The sequence below is a fragment of the Molothrus ater genome, chromosome Z (genome assembly GCF_012460135.2).
Source record: "Molothrus ater isolate BHLD 08-10-18 breed brown headed cowbird chromosome Z, BPBGC_Mater_1.1, whole genome shotgun sequence".
NCBI lineage: Eukaryota > Metazoa > Chordata > Aves > Passeriformes > Icteridae > Molothrus > Molothrus ater.
In genome coordinates, this window is record NC_050511.2 from 25,511,762 (window position 1) to 25,532,490 (window position 20,729).

General features: G+C 38.6%; 1 protein-coding gene across 3 annotated transcripts in view; it reads right to left on the reverse strand.

Annotated features, from left to right (window-relative positions):
* TNPO1 (transportin 1) overlaps nucleotides 1-3,382 on the reverse strand; it is a 73,984-nt gene extending 70,602 nt beyond the window's left edge. For all 3 annotated transcript variants that reach the window (XR_004982034.2, XM_036402867.2, XM_036402868.2), the window contains exon 1: nucleotides 3,306-3,382. The gene's annotated coding sequence lies outside the window, so the exon portion shown is untranslated. The remainder of the gene's footprint in view (nucleotides 1-3,305) is intronic.
* Nucleotides 3,383-20,729: the final 17,347 nt, after the last annotated feature.

Consider the following 20,729-nt stretch of genomic DNA (forward strand, 5'->3'; position numbering starts at 1 on the left):
CAAGAAAAGCTTAAATGTGAGCACTGGACTGCAATCCTAGCTTGAATCATAGGAACATGCAGTAGGGAAGGCGGGAGAAGAGCCATAGATGAGGCTGTGGTTTGGCATGGTTGGAAAAGCATGACCCTGGATGCCAGAACTGACGATGATCATATACCCACTAGGTTTGGGAATGTCTGGTCTGTACTATCACACCATCATTCCTGCAAGTGTGTTCTTTTTGAATTCTAAGACAGTAAATTTTCTTGCATCTTTGTACCACCAGTTATCTATTTTCTATTCTCTGACAAAAACATTTTGTCTTTTCTTCTTTCATATATAGAACTGACCTAATATTTAAACTATTGCACTTAGTGGAAGGCTCACTATAAGCAGCACGTTTTCAATGTTTAAGGGTATCTCACAATGACTTGTACAAAATACTCTACAAAATTAAATTACTTAATAGGAGAATAATTTAAGAGTATGATTCTGTTCTATAGTCAAGGTTTAAAAAGCAAAAATTTTCTTTAAACACACATTTTATTTGATTTTATGCCTTGAGATTTGACTCACATAGACAAGGACATACACACTAGATGCAGACATATACACAAACTCAAAATTTCAAATGCATTCAGTACATGGGAAATTAACAAACAATTGTTTTTAAATTGTTTAAATTTCACTCTAGAGCCTGGTTTGGAAAAGAAGACCCCCTAAAGGCTAAAAGTGACATTTGGAGGTTTATTTCATATTGTTACTAGAAAAAGCCATATTCCAAGGCATCCATGTATATATGCATAAATATGAACAGTGTTTTATCATGTACATGACAGGTCAGATACATAACCAAACAGTGGATCTACACAACTACATCTCTTTCAATGAGACATTTAAAATAATTTCAGTATGACTTGTATAATATAGCTATATTAGTATCTTTCTGTATATGAATATATTATTATTTATGTATGTACAATACATGCAGTTAAAACATTGTATAGTATATATCTGAAATCTATCAATGATTTCAAAATCAAAGCTACCTCAATTATCCAAATCAATACTGTAAAACAGTGAGTGGAAAGCAGTGGATTCAGTCATTGAAACATACTACTGTTACATGTATACTTAAATACTTGTAGAATTTGGAACCAAATTAATGGGTAAAATTTATTTCTGTGATCAAACTGATCACAACATATTAAGGCATGAAAGTAATGGAAAAGCAGTCCTAGCCTTGGTTTAAAACAAAGAAAAAATCGTCCCTATTTCATGTTACCAGCACAACTTGATAATAACGCACTGATCAGTGCATTATAACATATCAAGTTCATAAAACTGTTGTAAAACTTTTTATGACAAAAACCTTTTTTATGACTCTGACAACATTGGACCCATGACAGAAGATCTTTATTATTAAGACATTTAAAAGATAAAATATCAGTCTCTATTTCAGCCCTGATCTTTAACTGGAAAGCTTCTGAACATCAGCTTTGGTGGAGGAGGATTATACTTGGCCTTCCCTCCACTGTCCTTTGTAGCCATAGCATCTTGGTGTGCCTGAAGTATGAACAGGATATACTCTACCACAGCTCTGCTACTCTGCCGGACGGTTCTGTGCATACCTATCACCCGACTATAAAAGGTTTTAGGCCCCATCCCCAAAGCTAAAAATTCGGCACACATATCTGCTTTATTGAATATCTACATACAAGGACTCCTAAACTGGATTCTAAATAAATATAGCAGAAAAGTGTGTCAGATAATCCAGTAAAAGCCTACATTCATAAAGCCATTATTATGTTGTTTTAACCTCCCTGTCACAAGGCATAGCTCAATTTAGCAGCTGTGCTTGCACGTGTATTAGTCAATGAAATGTGTCATCGCCTGTATCCAACAGTAATCATGGTCCTTGGTCAATATTCATTCTAACCTAAGCTCTCCTCCTTTAAGACAGTCAATGAACTGCTTTTGTAATCTGTCTCCACACCATCATAACTATTCTTTTGTCTTATCCTGCTTTGAGTATAAGCTAGCTAAATCTTGAAAAATGCATTCTTAAGTAATTTTGATCATACAGAAACTATTCTTCCCAACTGTAGGCATCTTTCCTCCATCCTCCCACATACCATTCAAAAATAACTACAGTTCACACAGCAGATGTAGAATGAAGACTTATGGGCTCAGTTTCCAATTCTATCAAAGGCTTCTTTTAAGAGTTTGGGTATATGTGTATTTTTTTTCTGTTCAATTACTAATTTACAGAAGGAACAAAGTCAATTTTTATTCAATGTGGGTTGTAAGGATTTAACCACACCTTTAATGTATTCGAATGCCACATTAAGGACTACTTAACTATGCAAGAGGACAAGCAAACAGGTTAAGAAGCTGGGGTGGCCTGAATTCATCGCAGAACAATCCTCACAGCAGTAGGAGAGTTTCTCAGGTCTTGAGCAGAAAGTCAAGTGAGAGATATTGTAACCTTCACAGCAAGGAGACAAATATCTTGCAGACTAATCAACCCAGAAAGCGCTCCTGTCCTCTGTACAGTCGCCCCACAGAAGGTTCACAAGTTCCACTGTCAATTTCCACTGAGTACCTAAATTAACGACCTTCCCATGCAAACGACAGTACTAGACAATCACGAGATTTCTCGCCTCTCTAATATTCCGGAACAAAAATTTAAAACCCCGCCTAGGCAAATCTGTACAGCAGGGACCCTACACGAGCCAGAAACCACGGTAGGAAATAGCACCACGTTCCTCTATCCTGAAGCGACTTTCACTTTCCGGCACCATGCTGCGGAGACGGCTCCAGCCGTGACACCGGGAGGAGCCGGCGGAAAGGGGGGCCTGGAGGGGGTATCTCGGGGGTCTGCCCGGATCCTCAGGTTCCAGCCGCTGCCTGCCCCGTATCTCCATCCATCCATCCATCCATCCATCCATCCATCCATCCATCCATCCATCCATCCATCCATCCATCCATCCATCCATCCATCCATCCATCCATCCATCCATCCATCCATCCATCCATCCATCCATCCATCCATCCATCCTTCCATCCATCCATCCATCCATCCATCCATCCATCCATCCATCCATCCATCCATCCATCCATCCATCCATCCATCCATCCATGTCCATCCATGTCCATCCATCCATCCCCGGTACGAGGGGCAGAGGCAGCCCACGGCCGAGTCCCCACGGCTCCCCGCCCAACAGCAGCGCGGAGGCCCCTGACATCGGCCGGGGCACGCGGCGGTGCTGGCGACTACTGGGGATGGGACGTCCCACCCCGCCCCTCACAACCCGGACACGTACCCACACCATCCCAGAGCCCGGCGGCAGGGGAGTGGCGAGGGAGCGGCCCGACCTCTCCCTCCACAGCTCCGCGCGGCGCCGCTCCGGCCCCCGAAATGGCTGAACAAAGGGAACCTCGCTCGGCCGCCGCCGCCCCTCGATTGGCCGCGGGGCGGGGCCGGGGGCGGGAGCGCCGCTGCCCCGCTCACCCTGGCAACGGCGGGCGGGATGGAGCGGCGCTGAAATGGCCGCCCGACCCCGCCTGGCCCCTCACGGTCCCGGCCGTGGCCCCCCAGCACTAACGGGCTCCTCACAGGAATCCTTTCCCTGGGCTCCGCCAGGCTCCCCAGGCCGGCCCCCTCTCCCCGCAGCCCCTCACGCTCGCAGCCCTCCGGCCGCAGCTGCTTTACAGGAAGTGTCTGACACATCAGCCAAAGAAAAAGAACAGAAAATAAAAAATGAGGCTGAGGGTAAAAGTACAGTATCCTGGCTTTCATCTTAGGCACTTTATGCAAGTACATACGCAGGGTCTTCCCAATGGATTGAGTGAATGGATTGAGAGCAGCCCTCTGAAAAGGGGCTTGGCAGTACTGGTATATGAAAAGCAGGATGTGATCTGGCAAGGTGCATTTGCAGCCCAGGAAGACAATTGCATACTGGGCTGCATCAAAAAACATGAGGCCAGCAGGTTGAGGAAGGTGATTCTTCCCCTCTGGCTTCTATATCCAGCTCTGGAGCCCTCATACCAGAAAGGCATGGATCTGTTGGAACAGGTCCAGAGGAGAGTACTCCCAACCCAAACCACTGTATTCTATAATTCTTTGATGCGTGGCCAGTTGTCATGGCAAGAAGACCACTGCACATTTGTTCATGGCTGTGGGTGCCCCAACAAGTTACAGTAGCAATCTCTAATTGTGCTGCAGTCCTATCTCCTTGACTGTAAGCATTAGCTACTTTTTTATTAAACAGTGAAAGCTGATAATTTTCACACAATTTCTAAAGCTTATAGACCATTTAGAAAAGCACATTCTTGATACAAACTTTGCTTATGGTCCCGTCATGTGTCTTCTGCTCTTGGAACTCATGGTCTTCTCTCAATCCTCGTTGAAACAATCCTCTCAGTCTGCCTCTTTGGCATACACATACCCTTCCACAACCCCACATACTACTGTGATTGCACAACATCGAAAGCTTTTGACAGTGTCTTCCATAAACGGGGCTTCCCAGCCACTTGTCTAAGTCAGCACTCAAATGTTGCTGCACAAGTTCAGCTCTAGTATTGCACCACACTACGTTTCCTAATTATTGCAGAGGAAAACTTGAAAACACAACTGGTCTGAATACCAGCACTTTATACTCATAACACATTCATTGTCTACTACTCCAACAGTTACCTCAATTTGTTTGTTTTCATAAGATCTGTTTGGTAATCTTGCAAATATGAACACTTCAGTACTATGTACTGAAGGAAGATCTTGTGCAGGAAGATCTGTTATATGCACATTCAAAATGCTTCTTCCCTCTATTGAAGCTCCTGCCCACAGTCAAATTAAATACTAGTTATTTTCTTGAATAATATTTTACTGTGTATTGTTCTGAGCAGATTGTAATATAGTTATATACTGAATTGTGATTTAAATCTTAATACTTACACCTGCAACAATCACTGTAAATTCATTCTCTCATAATAAAATCTCTGAGCCAACAGGAAGGTAGGTATGTGGGGCTGTATCTTCTGAAGTTCAGCCTTCCTGAGTACAGAACATATGTCTTATGGCTTACTTACACCGTTGTCAGCAATCTGCTGGCAAAGTCCTGGCCTGTTTTCTTTCTGAAAAGATTCTGTGTGATCATGGTCTGCCTGGATGCCCAATCCTCTGCTATCCTCTTTCTGATAGTTTTCAACATGTTAGTCAGCTGCAGTCAAAACTAACTGACACATGAGGGTGTCTCCAAAAGATAAAAAAGTCCAAGTCCTGAGATAAAACAGGAGGGAGCCACGTACAGAAGAAGGGCTGTGCTTATGAGGAAATGTTGGAACTGTTCAAAGGAAGGGATAGTTTCTCCCTGTTTGATATCCTGCCAGTTCATCAGTACCAACATACTGGTTGGTCCAGCCCACATACATAATTTAAAATGAGAGTTGCAATACTGTTTCTGGCCCAGCTGTCTGCCCAAATATGTGGGAGTGAGTTCGTGGTAACAGGGTTTATTTGGTATGGAGAGGAGAGCTACAAATACTCAAATTGTGGTGCATGTTCTGGTACCTGAAACAGCTATTTTAAACCATAGTACAAGAAAGCTACAAAAGCAGCATAGTCAACTACTCAAGTATTCCTCTAAAGGGGACAGAGAAGTCACTGTGGTCACACTGCTGTTTTACATCATAATCTCCAATTGCCAAACTGCTTTTTTTGTGGCATAATTAATATTATCCAGGCCCAGTGTGTCCTTCCACTGGCTAGAGTTCAAGAAGTGGAAGAATGAAAGATGAGATCTACCTTTGCCTGACTTTACCCACATTTAAGATAAATTCAGATTACTAACTTCCTGACAACTTTCTGAAGATTTATTTGTTTAAATAAAATTAAATATTAGAAATATTAAATGTTATTATTATTTAATTATTTGATATTATTTTAATATTAAATTAGAAATTATTAAATATTAACAAGCCATGCATTTTCAGTTAGCTATACTTCATTGAAATGGATTTTCAGACATGATGCACTGGTCTCCTGTACTTAAGGCAAATAAAACTATAATCTATGTATCCATTTTATTCTAGTGATAGATTATGGCAGAGTATGTTTAAATAGTTTTGCTTTCTATGCACACTTGGAAGAAATCATCTGTGATAGGCATCTTCCATACAAAAGAAGGTGGTCCATTTCAGTTGCTGATTATGTTCTGTCAACAAAACATGAAGGAAACAGGTTATTGCAAAATTAGCATTGTCTCCATGGCACTGAAGTCTTTTGACATGGTGAAGTACTGGCTATTATATGCAGCCTAGTCATGATAGCACATAGCAAGCCAGAGCTAATTTATCTCTTTTCTGAGTATACTAATTTTGACTGAGAAAGCCAAAGGTCTGTGCTAAACAATTCCTAAATTTATTTGAAACTAGCTTAATTCTACATTGCGCTGATAATGCAGTATACAGACATACATTTAATTTTTAAAAAATTTTAGAGTGCAAGTCTGTCTGTGTGACTGCAATTGTTTTTAGGAGCATACTTTGTTATTTTCACTATCATTTGTTATCATTTTTCAGGTGGTTTATCATTATCAGGTGGTTTTTAAGTATCTGATTTTTCTTGACAGGATCATGGAGATTCATCATTTAAAAGCATGGAGATACATAATTCCTTAGTAATAAAGGAAGCTGTGCAGTTCCCATGAAAATTTGCCCTCCAGCTTACAAAGAATGACTTAATTGAATTTTTGAGTTGTTGTACAGAGGAATCGGAAACAACCTGAGGTGCTCTACAGATGCTGTGTGATGCTCTACAGATGCTCTACAGATGATGTGTCCTGTAATTTTTCCAATTTTGTCTTCCATTTATAAGTAAGCATAAAGTTAGGATTGAATAAAACCTAGAAATTAATGTAAAAGTGTTTTGGTATTTGCATGAGTTTGCAATTTTGAAAGCTGCAGGTGAAAGAGGTATTACTGCCGAATACAAGTGTACATAGTGAGAAACAAATTCACATAGTCATGGACCATGTTTCAATGCTAATATCACTGTTTTGTTGATCATCAAAGCCAAGAGGATGTGTTTTTATCTTTTAACATGCATGAATTTAGGAGAGCAGGACTGTGAGCCTTATTCAGGTCAGAGGTGGACAAGAATCTGGCTTTGGGCACTATGTTTGAATTTGGTGTCACAATGAAGATCTGTAACGTGGAAATGGACAAAGTATCCACCAGGTTTTTTGGTGGTTTCTCAAAATGACCATTTGACAGCAGTTTTACCTGCAGTTTTACCTCTACTTAGATGGGAAAATAAATCCACCATTTTTTCTGGTCTTTCTTGGTTATAAATCCACCATTTTTTCTGGTCTTTCTTGGTTATCTTGCTCAGTTAAGTATGCTCATGGACTCTGATGTACAATTAACATACTGTAGAACTGAAATTACTTCATCTGTTTAGAGGTGAAGGCTGGGCATCTAATGTGGTAAAATGTGTGACTCTCCACAAAATATGAAGAAAAGGCATTTTTGCATGTTCTTCCCTGTATTGTGATGTTTCTTACCTGGTTAGGTCTAATAATAGAACTACTTCTTCTGGAAACCTGATACTCTATCTCAAGATTAATTTGAAAAGAGTGTGAATTTATCTTTTTTTTTTTTTCAGTCAGTGTCCAGCTGCTGTAAGCTTTTTGTCCTTTAGTTTCTGACACTTTTCCGAAAGTGTCCAGTGATTGTGCTACAGCTGAAGTTCTGTGGGCACTTTACAAAGGCACTTTCTGAGAGCAAAATGAAGAAGTGCTACCTAGTGTTGCACCTCTAGACAGTTTAGACAAATAACTGTAGGGAAATGTGTATTCCATACCAGTGTGAGTGGTACTAAATTGTGTCTCCAAGGCTTCCTTATAGCCTGAGTGTGGGAGGGTGAGAGGGAAGGAAGGAAGGAAGGAAGGAAGGAAGGAAGGAAGGAAGGAAGGAAGGAAGGAAGGAAGGAAGGAAGGAAGGAAGGAAGGAAGGAAGGAAGGAAGGAAGGAAGGAAGGAAGGAAGGAAGGAAGGAAGGAAGGAAGGAAGGAAGGAAGGAAGGAAGGAAGGAAGGAAGGAAGGAAGGAAGGAAGGAAGGAAGGAAGGAAGGAAGGAAGGAAGGAAGGAAGGAAGGAAGGAAGGAAGGAAGGAAGGAAGGAAGGAAGGAAGGAAGGAAGGAAGGAAGGAAGGAAGGAAGGAAGGAAGGAAGGAAGGAAGGAAGGAAGGAAGGAAGGAAGGAAGGAATATTTAAGTAGTAAATTAAAATATACATATTCATGTACAGTTAATTCCTATAATAAAATAAAGCAGGATTTGTTCAACAACATGCAATTTACATATTTTGGAAGCATTATATATGAAGACAAAGTAAGAAGATAATCTTGGCCATGATCTTGTCACTAAATGTGAGAAATACAGGATTAACCAGCATTGCTGGTCAGACAGGAATAACACAAATTACTTAATTGATTTCATAGGCATGATTAATTAATATCATAGACAAAATTTTGAATAGATTTTCAGTGCAGTTACAAACTTAAGTTTTTCCTGGTTTGCAAGAATCTGAAAATATCACTGCTATTTTGCCTATTCAAAGAGTATTTCTTTTTAGTGAGTTTCATGAACTATCTTTATTCTTATGGGACTTACTGTTAAGAGAATTTACATATCAATTTTTTGTGTTTGTGTCATTGCTTGCAGGAATTTGATCTTTTTTTTAGCTAAAAATATTTTTTCAACTACATACTGGCAAGATAGTGTTTAATGTTAGCTGTTGAGATATTTTTCAACTTAGTTTCTATTTTGTATCCCTACAAAGCAATAGGCTGCTTTCCTAAAGGTTTTGCTTCACAATTGAAGATAAATTTAGCAGTAGCAACTAAAGCTGTTATTCCCTGAAGCAATCTACACCAGCCATTTCTCTGAGATTAGTCATAGCATGCCAAGTACATGTTAAGTGGAATTTAAAATGTAAATGTTCTGGAATAAATGTCAAATTGTATTGATTATAATGTGCTTAAACTTTAAAAAAATTAAATATATGCTTTAAAGCATATATTTCATTGGGCTGGCTGAAGGTCAGAAGGGTTGAAAATTGCCATGTTAAATAAATGAATGGGAAAAAATTGTGAAGCAGGCCATCAACATATAAATCAAGGTCATTAGCAGTGGCAGACAAAAGAACTGTTATCATCTGTCTAGGTACCTTTTTAAACAGAAAATTATTTATGAACATTTTCTGAAATCTTCATGTTGTTCTTGGTTGGCCACTGAAGTTTTTTCAATGGAAGATTGAAACCTTTGATTCATGTTTCATAAAATTAATTTGTCCATCTGGAAACAGCAGGAATTCTGAGAAGAAATCCTTGGAGATATTTGAAGGACCTGAATGAGCTGCATGAAGAATGTTACCTGTTGTCACTGTGACTTTATTTTCCAACTACCTTGCCATGAGCGTAGAATAGTAGAACCAGCAGAAAAGATGTAAGTGCTTACAGGTGGAAGGAAGGAAGGAAGGAAGGAAGGAAGGAAGGAAGGAAGGAAGGAAGGAAGGAAGGAAGGAAGGAAGGAAGGAAGGAAGGAAGGAAGGAAGGAAGGAAGGAAGGAAGGAAGGAAGGAAGGAAGGAAGGAAGGAAGGAAGGAAGGAAGGAAGGAAGGAAGGAAGGAAGGAAGGAAGGAAGGAAGGAAGGAAGGAAGGAAGGAAGGAAGGAAGGAAGGAAGGAAGGAAGGAAGGAAGGAAGGAAGGAAGGAAGGAAGGAAGGAAGGAAGGAAGGAAGGAAGGAAGGAAGGAAGGAAGGAAGGAAGGAAGGAAGGAAGGAAGGAAGGAAGGAAGGAAGGAAGGAAGGAAGGAAGGAAGGAAGGAAGGAAGGAAGGAAGGAAGGAAGGAAGGAAGGAAGGAAGGAAGGAAGGAAGGAAGGAAGGAAGGAAGGAAGGAAGGAAGGAAGGAAGGAAGGAAGGAAGGAAGGAAGGAAGGAAGGAAGGAAGGAAGGAAGGAAGGAAGGAAGGAAGGAAGGAAGGAAGGAAGGAAGGAAGGAAGGAAGGAAGGAAGGAAGGAAGGAAGGAAGGAAGGAAGGAAGGAAGGAAGGAAGGAAGGAAGGAAGGAAGGAAGGAAGGAAGGAAGGAAGGAAGGAAGGAAGGAAGGAAGGAAGGAAGGAAGGAAGGAAGGAAGGAAGGAAGGAAGGAAGGAAGGAAGGAAGGAAGGAAGGAAGGAAGGAAGGAAGGAAGGAAGGAAGGAAGGAAGGAAGGAAGGAAGGAAGGAAGGAAGGAAGGAAGGAAGGAAGGAAGGAAGGAAGGAAGGAAGGAAGGAAGGAAGGAAGGAAGGAAGGAAGGAAGGAAGGAAGGAAGGAAGGAAGGAAGGAAGGAAGGAAGGAAGGAAGGAAGGAAGGAAGGAAGGAAGGAAGGAAGGAAGGAAGGAAGGAAGGAAGGAAGGAAGGAAGGAAGGAAGGAAGGAAGGAAGGAAGGAAGGAAGGAAGGAAGGAAGGAAGGAAGGAAGGAAGGAAGGAAGGAAGGAAGGAAGGAAGGAAGGAAGGAAGGAAGGAAGGAAGGAAGGAAGGAAGGAAGGAAGGAAGGAAGGAAGGAAGGAAGGAAGGAAGGAAGGAAGGAAGGAAGGAAGGAAGGAAGGAAGGAAGGAAGGAAGGAAGGAAGGAAGGAAGGAAGGAAGGAAGGAAGGAAGGAAGGAAGGAAGGAAGGAAGGAAGGAAGGAAGGAAGGAAGGAAGGAAGGAAGGAAGGAAGGAAGGAAGGAAGGAAGGAAGGAAGGAAGGAAGGAAGGAAGGAAGGAAGGAAGGAAGGAAGGAAGGAAGGAAGGAAGGAAGGAAGGAAGGAAGGAAGGAAGGAAGGAAGGAAGGAAGGAAGGAAGGAAGGAAGGAAGGAAGGAAGGAAGGAAGGAAGGAAGGAAGGAAGGAAGGAAGGAAGGAAGGAAGGAAGGAAGGAAGGAAGGAAGGAAGGAAGGAAGGAAGGAAGGAAGGAAGGAAGGAAGGAAGGAAGGAAGGAAGGAAGGAAGGAAGGAAGGAAGGAAGGAAGGAAGGAAGGAAGGAAGGAAGGAAGGAAGGAAGGAAGGAAGGAAGGAAGGAAGGAAGGAAGGAAGGAAGGAAGGAAGGAAGGAAGGAAGGAAGGAAGGAAGGAAGGAAGGAAGGAAGGAAGGAAGGAAGGAAGGAAGGAAGGAAGGAAGGAAGGAAGGAAGGAAGGAAGGAAGGAAGGAAGGAAGGAAGGAAGGAAGGAAGGAAGGAAGGAAGGAAGGAAGGAAGGAAGGAAGGAAGGAAGGAAGGAAGGAAGGAAGGAAGGAAGGAAGGAAGGAAGGAAGGAAGGAAGGAAGGAAGGAAAGATTTGTTTTGTGGGGATGACAAAATTTACGGAGTGCCTGTGCAGACACAGGCATAGTGCTCTTGCTTTTGTCTTTACAGGGAGTGGAGGCAACAGCAGCAAGAGTGCTGAAAGCACCTTTTCCTCTTTTCAGGGTCAATGCCAGTGACTACATTAACCAATGATGAAGATTGGGATGTGAGTTATCTCCAAGGGAGTTGTGCTAGAGATTGAAAGAAAATATTATGAGAGGTTAGAGATTAGCTAATTTGAGAAAGATGAAAAAAATAATAGAAAATAACTAGAGTTAATTAGTGAAGATGTCAGGTAGGTGTCTAAGATTTCTGAGCAGTGAAGCTGGGAATAACTGGGAATGAGGACTCAGAGAAAGGGAAGAGAAGTATTACCAAGTCTCTAATTTTCCTTTTACTTTACTTTCTTGTGATAAAGAATTCTATAACTTAATTTGTTACTTCTTGATTACCATTTTTATGAATTGTTAGAACCTAAGCCTAAAAAGAGCTTAATTTCAACAGAATTCAACAAAAAGACTATTAATCTTCAGTGTTTTTATTCGTTTGTTTGGGTCAAGTTTTAGCGTAGGATTTTCTCATATTTTCAGTTACTTGCGTGTGATGATTTAAGTGTTACATTCAGAATTATGATGCATGACAACTACAAATTCAGAAATATTTAAATTACTGATTTTTACAATTGGATGTCAACTTAATGGAAAACTGTATAGGAAATGGAGATCTTCCGTAAGATTTTGAGAGGTTGCTTATTTTAATGCCCATTTCTATAATTATTCAAGATAATGGCTGTGGTAACAACAGGAACCAAAAATTATTATGCCTCACTTAAGTTTAGTTGAAGATGCCCCTGCTCATTGCAGGAGGGTTGGACAGGATGACTTTTAGAGGTCCCTTCCAATCCAAACTATTCCATGATTCTGTGATTCTATGAAATGATGAAGTATGGAGTATACTTGGTGAAGTAATTTTGGCCTGGAGAAGCAGCCTGGGTGTTGTTGCATTTGCTCCTCAGACAGCTGTGCTGGGGAGCCTGGGAAGCCTGTCTGCAGTGCTGATCCTGTCTGCCTGCCTGGTCAGCCTGGCTGGTGAGAGTTCTCTTAGCACCAGCAGTACAGCCAGCAGGGAATAGCACAGGTGGTGACAGGAATGGGATGCTGAATGAGTGCTCTGGAATGCCACTAATTTTTTTACGAGAGTCTTTGACTAAAAGGTTTGGGGAAAGAGTGGCCTAGAAGTTGCAGAGGTTACTGGTTTGTGTGATAACTGGAAGTCCCACACACAGTGCACTGTCTTTGGCATCTAGAGTGAATACCAAACACTTTAAAAAATTATCAGAGGTATTTTCAAGGTTCTGGATTCAAGAGATACTCAAGGACACAACTGTATGTGCTCCTAAATGTTCTGATAAAAAATACATGCTTGCAGTATTTTTCTCAAGTAATATAATAATTTTATTTCTTTCTCAGAACTCCGCTTAATGAATTTTCATTTAATGAATTAAAAAAGCTCAATCCGTAAAATTCTATCTGTAGACAGGTCAGCTAGATTTGTGCCAGGTTTCACACAACTGTCATTTGTCTGTCCTCTCACACATTATGCTGCATTAAGAACAAATACAATTACTGAACCATTAGGATACATGATCCCAAGTACTTAGCCATGACATGAAAATAGAGAAATCAATTGTTTGCATTTCAGTATGTCACATTTGCAAATAACTTTGTACTAAAAGCTAAAATGATGACATGGCATGACATGTAACTTTCAATAAGTATAAGAACTATATTATCAAATCTCCCAGTATTATAAACAAACCTAAGTTGCTTTTTTCTTCTGTTTAAATTGTTGGGGGTTTTTTGTTATGTTTACAAATATAAAGAAGATAATATATGTGTTTCACAATTACAATTTAAAATATGTTACAGCATTCAAGTCACGGCTGGGTCTAGATAGTCAGGAAAGTTGTATAGTAAATTCAAAATTATGACATAGTCCCTAAATAATTCTGACTTCATCAAAGGCATTGGCACCATTCCCATATTTTATGTGGTACCAGGATTTCATTCAGTGCCCAGTGTAGATCAAAAGGCCAAAGAAATGAATTTTTCAAGGGCATCGAGTTTTTAAACATGGGAATATCCACCTAGATATAATCATGATGTCAAGTATTTATACAATTCTTATGTTTAAGTCAGAAAAATAATTCCAAAAGAACTCTGTGTTATTACCGTACTGCTGTGGCAACCATCTTTGATAAGTCTAATAGCATCTCTTTAGCAAGATAGAAACACTGTAATTGAAAACCATCAGTCTCTTTTCTTCCCACTAAAAATGACTGTTGAAACACAGAATTAAAATCTGCTTTAAAAAAAAGAAGACAGAATTATGAACATGTTAGTCCTGAAGGAAAAAATGTTTCTCTCTCCCTAAGCCTCCAAAAGAAAGAATGAGTAATTTGACTTAAGTTTACTTGAATTTCGGAACTTTGTCAAAGGACAAGCACTGCTGGAAAGCATTCCAGTAAAAGCTGTCAACATTCTTGCTGAGGAAACATGTTTGGAAATAGATTTACTGACCTTTCCCTTGAAAAATATCTTTTTATAAAATATCATAGTCCTTAACAGATGTTAACTAAGATAAGTTTAATTTGCAATATATGAGACATTGAGTTTGGTTGAATGGCAGCAGAGCTCTTGATTTGAAATGCATTTCATCATGATCTCCAGAGGCATTCTGACTGCTGTCCGGAACCATTCCAGAGATTACTGAGGACATTTATTGCACAATCTCCCTTCAATTCACTGTGGAAGCTGGAACGCAATGATAATTTCAGTGTTTGTGAACAAATTGTGCCTAATCATATTGTAGATATAAAAGGAAGCGTGGAGGTTACATGATAGCCCTTCATTCCCTTTGCATATATTCGGACATTTAATATGGCTGGTTTTCACTTCCATCTCAAAGGTAAAGGAGTGAGGAGGACATGGCAGCTGTGGTCCTATCCCACATGCCTTTTCAATGCCTCTGAGAACCTGGACTTTGGAAAGGATATTTCCAGGAAGACACACAAATGCCCTCAGGGTGGTATTTCATTCTGCACACTTCCCTTGGAGATGTGGGAGCTGAGGAAAAGAATGTGCCCCATCAGGGATGAAAGTCAGCTGTCTGTATCTTTCAATCTTCATAGCACTGTTATTAGATAATGTTTTTATTTACAAAAGAGAAAATCTATATGCTTAATCTATTCTTATGCAATGTCTGTGGCTCTCTTTCACTGGCCCACAGTAAAAGGCTCCCATGACCTTCATCCAGTACAATTTTCTAATCTTGGTTGTTGAAAGGAAGAGCAGCCACAGTGGGCAAAATTTTAGAATACTGGAATTTTTGTTTATGTTAAAAATAAATATAAGCATAAAAAATTTAGCCACTAACATTTCTAGTTTGAAACCTTTCAATGCTGTGAAAACATATTTTTCTTCTCCAAGTTACTAACATAGTAGTTTTAAATCCCAAGCAGTTTTCTGTTCTTTAAGAAGATTCTTTAGGTGTCTTGAGATATTCTTTCATGTCTCATCCCTTGTCATATTCAGATTGTGAATTTAGTTTATATGTAGATCCTCTTCTCATAAGGGGAGCTTGTAATAATTTTGCAGACCTAAGACTCTATCGATTTCCTGGCATTACTGCAAACTCTTTCCTACAGACTTTGACTGACTTCTGTCACCTCTCTAATTTTCATTGACCTTTTTTCCCTTTTTTTTGCACAATTTAACATTACATTTTTAATGCCGCAACTTTGTTTTTGCTGGCTTACGTTGTTCCTTCCCTATATGTCTGTGATCAGTTATCATGACCCCATGGATTATCAGTGGTTTCATGTTGGAAATAATTTCCCTAGACATCAGCTTGCTGCAGAGCTCAACAGGCAGTGTGCTTATTCCATAGGAAATACTACATTCTAGTGAACCTATTTGTTTCTCTGCACAGAGAGGGGTGCATTCTTTCCACCTGTCATCTTAAATTGAATTTATAGTCATCAAATATAATATATTCACTTCCCTTGCAATTATAAATGAAATAGTCATTGAAGTTTCTTCTCACAAGATTTGCATTACTGCCCACTTGGAGAAGGGCTTCTTTTTCTTTCTTTAAAACCTATGCTTAGAATTTTCTTCATAGATATAATTTTTCAAGATTGCTTTCCCATGTTTTCCCCAGTAACTTTGTACTACATCCTTTCTGAAAAATAATAAAAACTCCCTCAATATACCATTTAGAAAAAAAATATTATAAACCAGAAAATGTGTTTACGTACAGTAAATCAATTTAATATGTTTCATTCATTCCTTTGGTATGCTTAATTTTAGAACTGATGAAGTGAATAGTTTGCTGTCAAGAGAAGAAGCATATGGCTATGGCAGTTCTAGGTGAGAAAAATTTCATTTCTAAATACATAACAGCAAATGATTCCATATAAACTACAGAAATGGCTTTATTCTGGAGATATTTCTCAAACCTAATGTATTTCATAGATAGAATAGTTGATGTTAGAAGGCAGTTCTGGAAGTTATCTGGTACAACCTCTGTGCTCTAGCAGAGTCATATAGAGCTGGTTCCCTGGGACCTTGTCCAGATGGCTTTTGACAGTCCCCAAGGATGGAGATTCCGCTACTTCTCTGGGCTACCTGGGCCACTGCTCAGTCATTCTCACAGTAAAGAGAGTTGTTCCTTACATTCATGAGGAATCTTCTCTGGCTCTGCCTTTGGTCCTGTCACTGGGCACCACTGGAAAGAGCCTGGACACCTCTTCCCCTCCTTCAGGTATTTATATACCTACATTGATGACATTGCCCTTGAGCATTCTCTTCTCCCCTCATCATTTTCACATCCCTTCTCTGGCAATACTTCTAATACAGCCCAGGGTATCATTAGTCTTCCTTGCAGCAATGTCTTTACATAACAAATCACATTCTTGTAGTGTTTTGGTTTTTTTATAAGAGACTTGCTTGTAGAAAATTAGCTTCCTTCTCCCCCCACTCAGCATTTAAAATATTCTTTTTGTTATTCCTGTGCTTCTCTCAGGGACAATGTAATGATAGTGATTTTTCTAAAAACAACCATAAACAGGATTTACTTCACTCTTTAACCTGTGGTATATAGTTAGAGATAGTTTCCAAGTAATACCCCAACTCTAGTGTATCAATTTTGTAGTTCAGCACAGCTAATAATTTCCCAGAACAAGATCTATGAATTAATTACTATTGACATGCAGAATTTAGTGTTGAAGTTCATACAGTGCTGTGGAAACTTGTGCCAAGGTAAAACTGACTTTATCAGACCTATCTGCACTTTATAATTACAAAGCTGAGAATGCTTTATTTATATCTGTCACCAAGTGTTAGCCACTGTCTTTTCTTGTTCCAGTGTTTTCCATTATTTAACAATTACAATATGACACCTGGCAGATGCTATTTGTGTTTATATTTTTGTTCTTTGCCTCTACCACAGAGAGCAGTAAGAGTCTTAGTGCTTGTATGCCATTTGTCCTTCAACGAAGGATGATGTACATTCTTCCCCCACTTAGATAAAGAGCAGTTTAATGAGATTTACGTGCTGTTTCTGGTAAGAGGCCAGTGGCTGATTAGTGAACTAGCAGTATACTGACCTCTTCCTTTAACCTGCTTTATATTCACTGCATGTTGACCTGCCAGTGTAAAGCTTAGAGCCAAATATGTCAATTATTCCACACCCAAATTTTCACTCACAAGTACTTTTATGCACGCAGCAGGCTCACTGACTGTTATTTGATATCCTCAGTTCATCATTGAAACAGAATATGTAAACAAAAATGCTAGTTGCGTAGAGATTCTGTGCCTCACATTCTAGACTTTACATATTTTGAAGTACTTTTAAAAATATTCTGATAATTAAGATTTCTTAAACCATTTTTTCTTTAAGCACTTAAGCATAACTTGAAAAAGATATAGTGCATTTGGATTATTCTTCACATGATGAATCATACCTATGCTATTTTTTTCATATTTGCAAGACAAATTTCAGAGGAATACCAGAATCTTTTTAAAGCCATTAAACTGATATTTTGACTTGACTTGCATTAAGTAATGGGTAGAAAAGGGTTACAGTGGAACACATCTAAAATATTCTGCTCTAAATCAAACTGTGGTGGAATGTAACAGTTGCTGCCTTCGTGTCAATGCTATTTGCTGATGCAGCTCAGTGCAGTTGAATCACCACAAGGGAGACATTTCAAGAGCTTGGTATTCAAACATCTCTTGGATGAAATCCATAAAAGAGCGGACATGAGCTGAGTAATAAATCCTGTAGACATGTATGCTGGTGCCATGAAATGGTATCAGTAATCCTAACCAGAGTAGAAATTAAAATATCACAGTGGTAGTCTGCCAATACTTTTCCTTTTAATAAAAATTCTAATCATGAAAACAAGAAAGTAAAAGATGATAGAAATTTTTATATAATAATGATGTTCTCTTTCCAGTTAATAATATATCACAATGGTGAAATATATGACTGCCGATTTCCCTGTAAAAGCTGAAATATAAATATATGGCAGTGAAGTCCAGGCCATTAAGCCTTTTATGCATGGAAGCAAGCATGGAAGATCCTGCTTATATCTATTGATGTGCTGGCATTCTCAAATTCCATAGTAGCATCTAACAGCTGGTAGTATACACTGCAGATTGAAGGCTCTTAACTTATTAAAGTCCGCATAAGGTTTTCAAGTTTAAACAGCTAGAAAAAAAAATTGCAGGCTGATTTTTGCAAGGCTATGAGCCAAAAAACTTAAGTTTTCAGGCTTGATCATAATGGACAAATAACTCAGAATTTCATGACCACAGGCTATTACAGGAGCAAATCCTGAATCATCTCTGACCCCCTCAGTCTTTCCCAGGTCTTCTGAGGTTTTCTGACAGCTGTTGTCTTTGACAGAGTACTTCCTAAAGATGACATCTGAGTATGTCAAAATTATTTTGCCAAAAACACAAGTACCATGCCAATTAAAATAAATAGTAGAGAAAATCTTCAGTGGTAGATATGCAAATAGTAATTAGATTGCATTAGAAATAGTGAAATAATGAATAAATCACACATAGATAAGTTACAAATAGCAAGTAGTTTTTAAGCATGTCCAGAAGAGCTTTCAAGTTGACTCCATCATGGTCCATTTATGTGATTCTCTATTAACCTTGCTAACCCAGAGACTTTGGGCCCAATTATTTGGGCAGGAGGAATACAGTTTCCTTCACATTGAGTATTTAATGATTAAGAACAGAAAGATATTATTTTCATATATTTTCATGTCATTCAACTTTCTCTTCTGAGTGGTTCCATTGATTTCACAATTGTTTCATTGTAAATCTGACTGAACTAAATTTGACCTTCATATCTAAGTCAGTATTTTCATGTAGTTCCTATTGTTGGCTGAGGTCCCATACTGCACAGTCAGAGCAGCATTAAACATCTCTGTGCTTCCATTTTCCAGTACATATCCTATTTAAAGAAGTGATGTTAGCAATACCATTGTTACATGGACTGTTTTCCTAGTGAAGAGTGCAAGGAAATTGTATAGTTAATTTTGAAGGTGTGTTTCAATTATTTTCCAGTCCCTTATTAAAAAGGTAATTCCTGTTACATGATAGGTGCAAAAAGAGTGTCAATATCTGTGTGTGTAAATGTTATGTGCACAGTGAAGAACTGTGTCTTCATCACACTTTCATCAAGTAATTTCCTCCCCAGAAGAGGAATCAGTGAATTTTGCACTCAGCTGCTGCAGAATAGAATTTTTTTATGAGCCAGATTTCTTAGAGAATCCCTTGAAATGGACTTGCTTCATCTGGTCAGAGCTTGAGTTCTTATGGAAGGGTCATTTTTGTTCACAAGAACTCCAAAGGAGTTCTTTGCCTTAATAACATTTTTGATCCATTACACTGAATTTCCCATAGCTGAGGAAATGCTGGGGCCTTTTTCTGTTCTATATTCCAAGGAGAATCAAATCTCCAACTTGCCAAGAAAAAATGAAGTTGGCTTTGTTAGAAGTGTTGGAAGAATGTTGTAGGAGGGAAAAATGATCATGATAAAGACATATTTGAAATTCACTTGGCAATGGAAAGGGTAATAACAGCAAAACCCCTATACCAAGACTACTCAGTATAGTCAATGCAAGACCTTTTTAAAATTTGAGCTTTCTTTTTATGCTTCACTGTACTATTGATGCAATCCACACTAAAATATATCATGTCTTAAATACATGTAGGCCAACATTTGTTATCTTGACTTAATAATAGTTTTTGTAGAAATCTGATTAATTTTTAATTTGTAACACACCTACATTTCACAGGGGTAATCACGTAATCCTGATGATCTGGAGATAATCTGTTGATGACCCTAACCCAGACTGCACTGTGTTATACTCTGTGCTCCTGTCCATTCATGAAGCTATTTTTAACAATGTAATTAAGAGAACAGTCTTTACTATAAATAAAAAGGCACAGCTCCACATCAGAATTTGAAAGAAAAATTATACTGGCAATAAATTAATGAAATAAAAGCTGAAAATAGCCTATCAGGAAAGCCAGATGATAGCAACATATGATGCCTTTTATTTATGACAGAGTACCTTGTCCCATTTTATCATTTTAAAAATACTTATTTAAGTATCTTTTTCTTACTTAATGATTCTTCTAATTTTTGAGTCAGTAAAGAGAATGTTTGGCCATGGGATAAGAAATAGCTTCACTTTCTGAACATTAACTTGTTTCAGCACATATGAACACATTGACCTAATTGCTTGGATAGATTTTAGCCCCTAATAATAGAATGAATGACATTTACAATCTAAAAGTAACTTTTTAAACTCTTTTTAGGAACATTGTAATATACATAAAAATGTGAAGAAAGAGAAGAACCACCATTTGTTTAATATAAGAAATTTGCATTATTTTTGCATAAAGAAATTGAAATTAAATAACTAATTTATCCTTCTAAGTACTCTGCTGTTTCCCTGCAAGTGAATATCTGAGGTGTCTCATCAAATCTAACGAATTTGTTCTGTGGTTTGTTTCTTAGGACAATAGTTCAAGTGTTTTTCAACAAATCTGAAACACTAAAATGATGTTTGGATTTGCAAATTCCTAAATATATTTTGGAAATCAATATAATAAAAATACCATAAAAATTTAAGATGCAGTTTATCTGAATACTGGCATAATTTTATGACATAAAATAGCATATAATTCTAATTATTAATTTGAGGGTCTAAAATTGCAGTGTTGATAACATCATTAATTGTTTGTTGAAATGGTAAATGTTTTTAAGAGCATTTTTTCCCTTATTGTAGCTATCTGGTAATTAATGA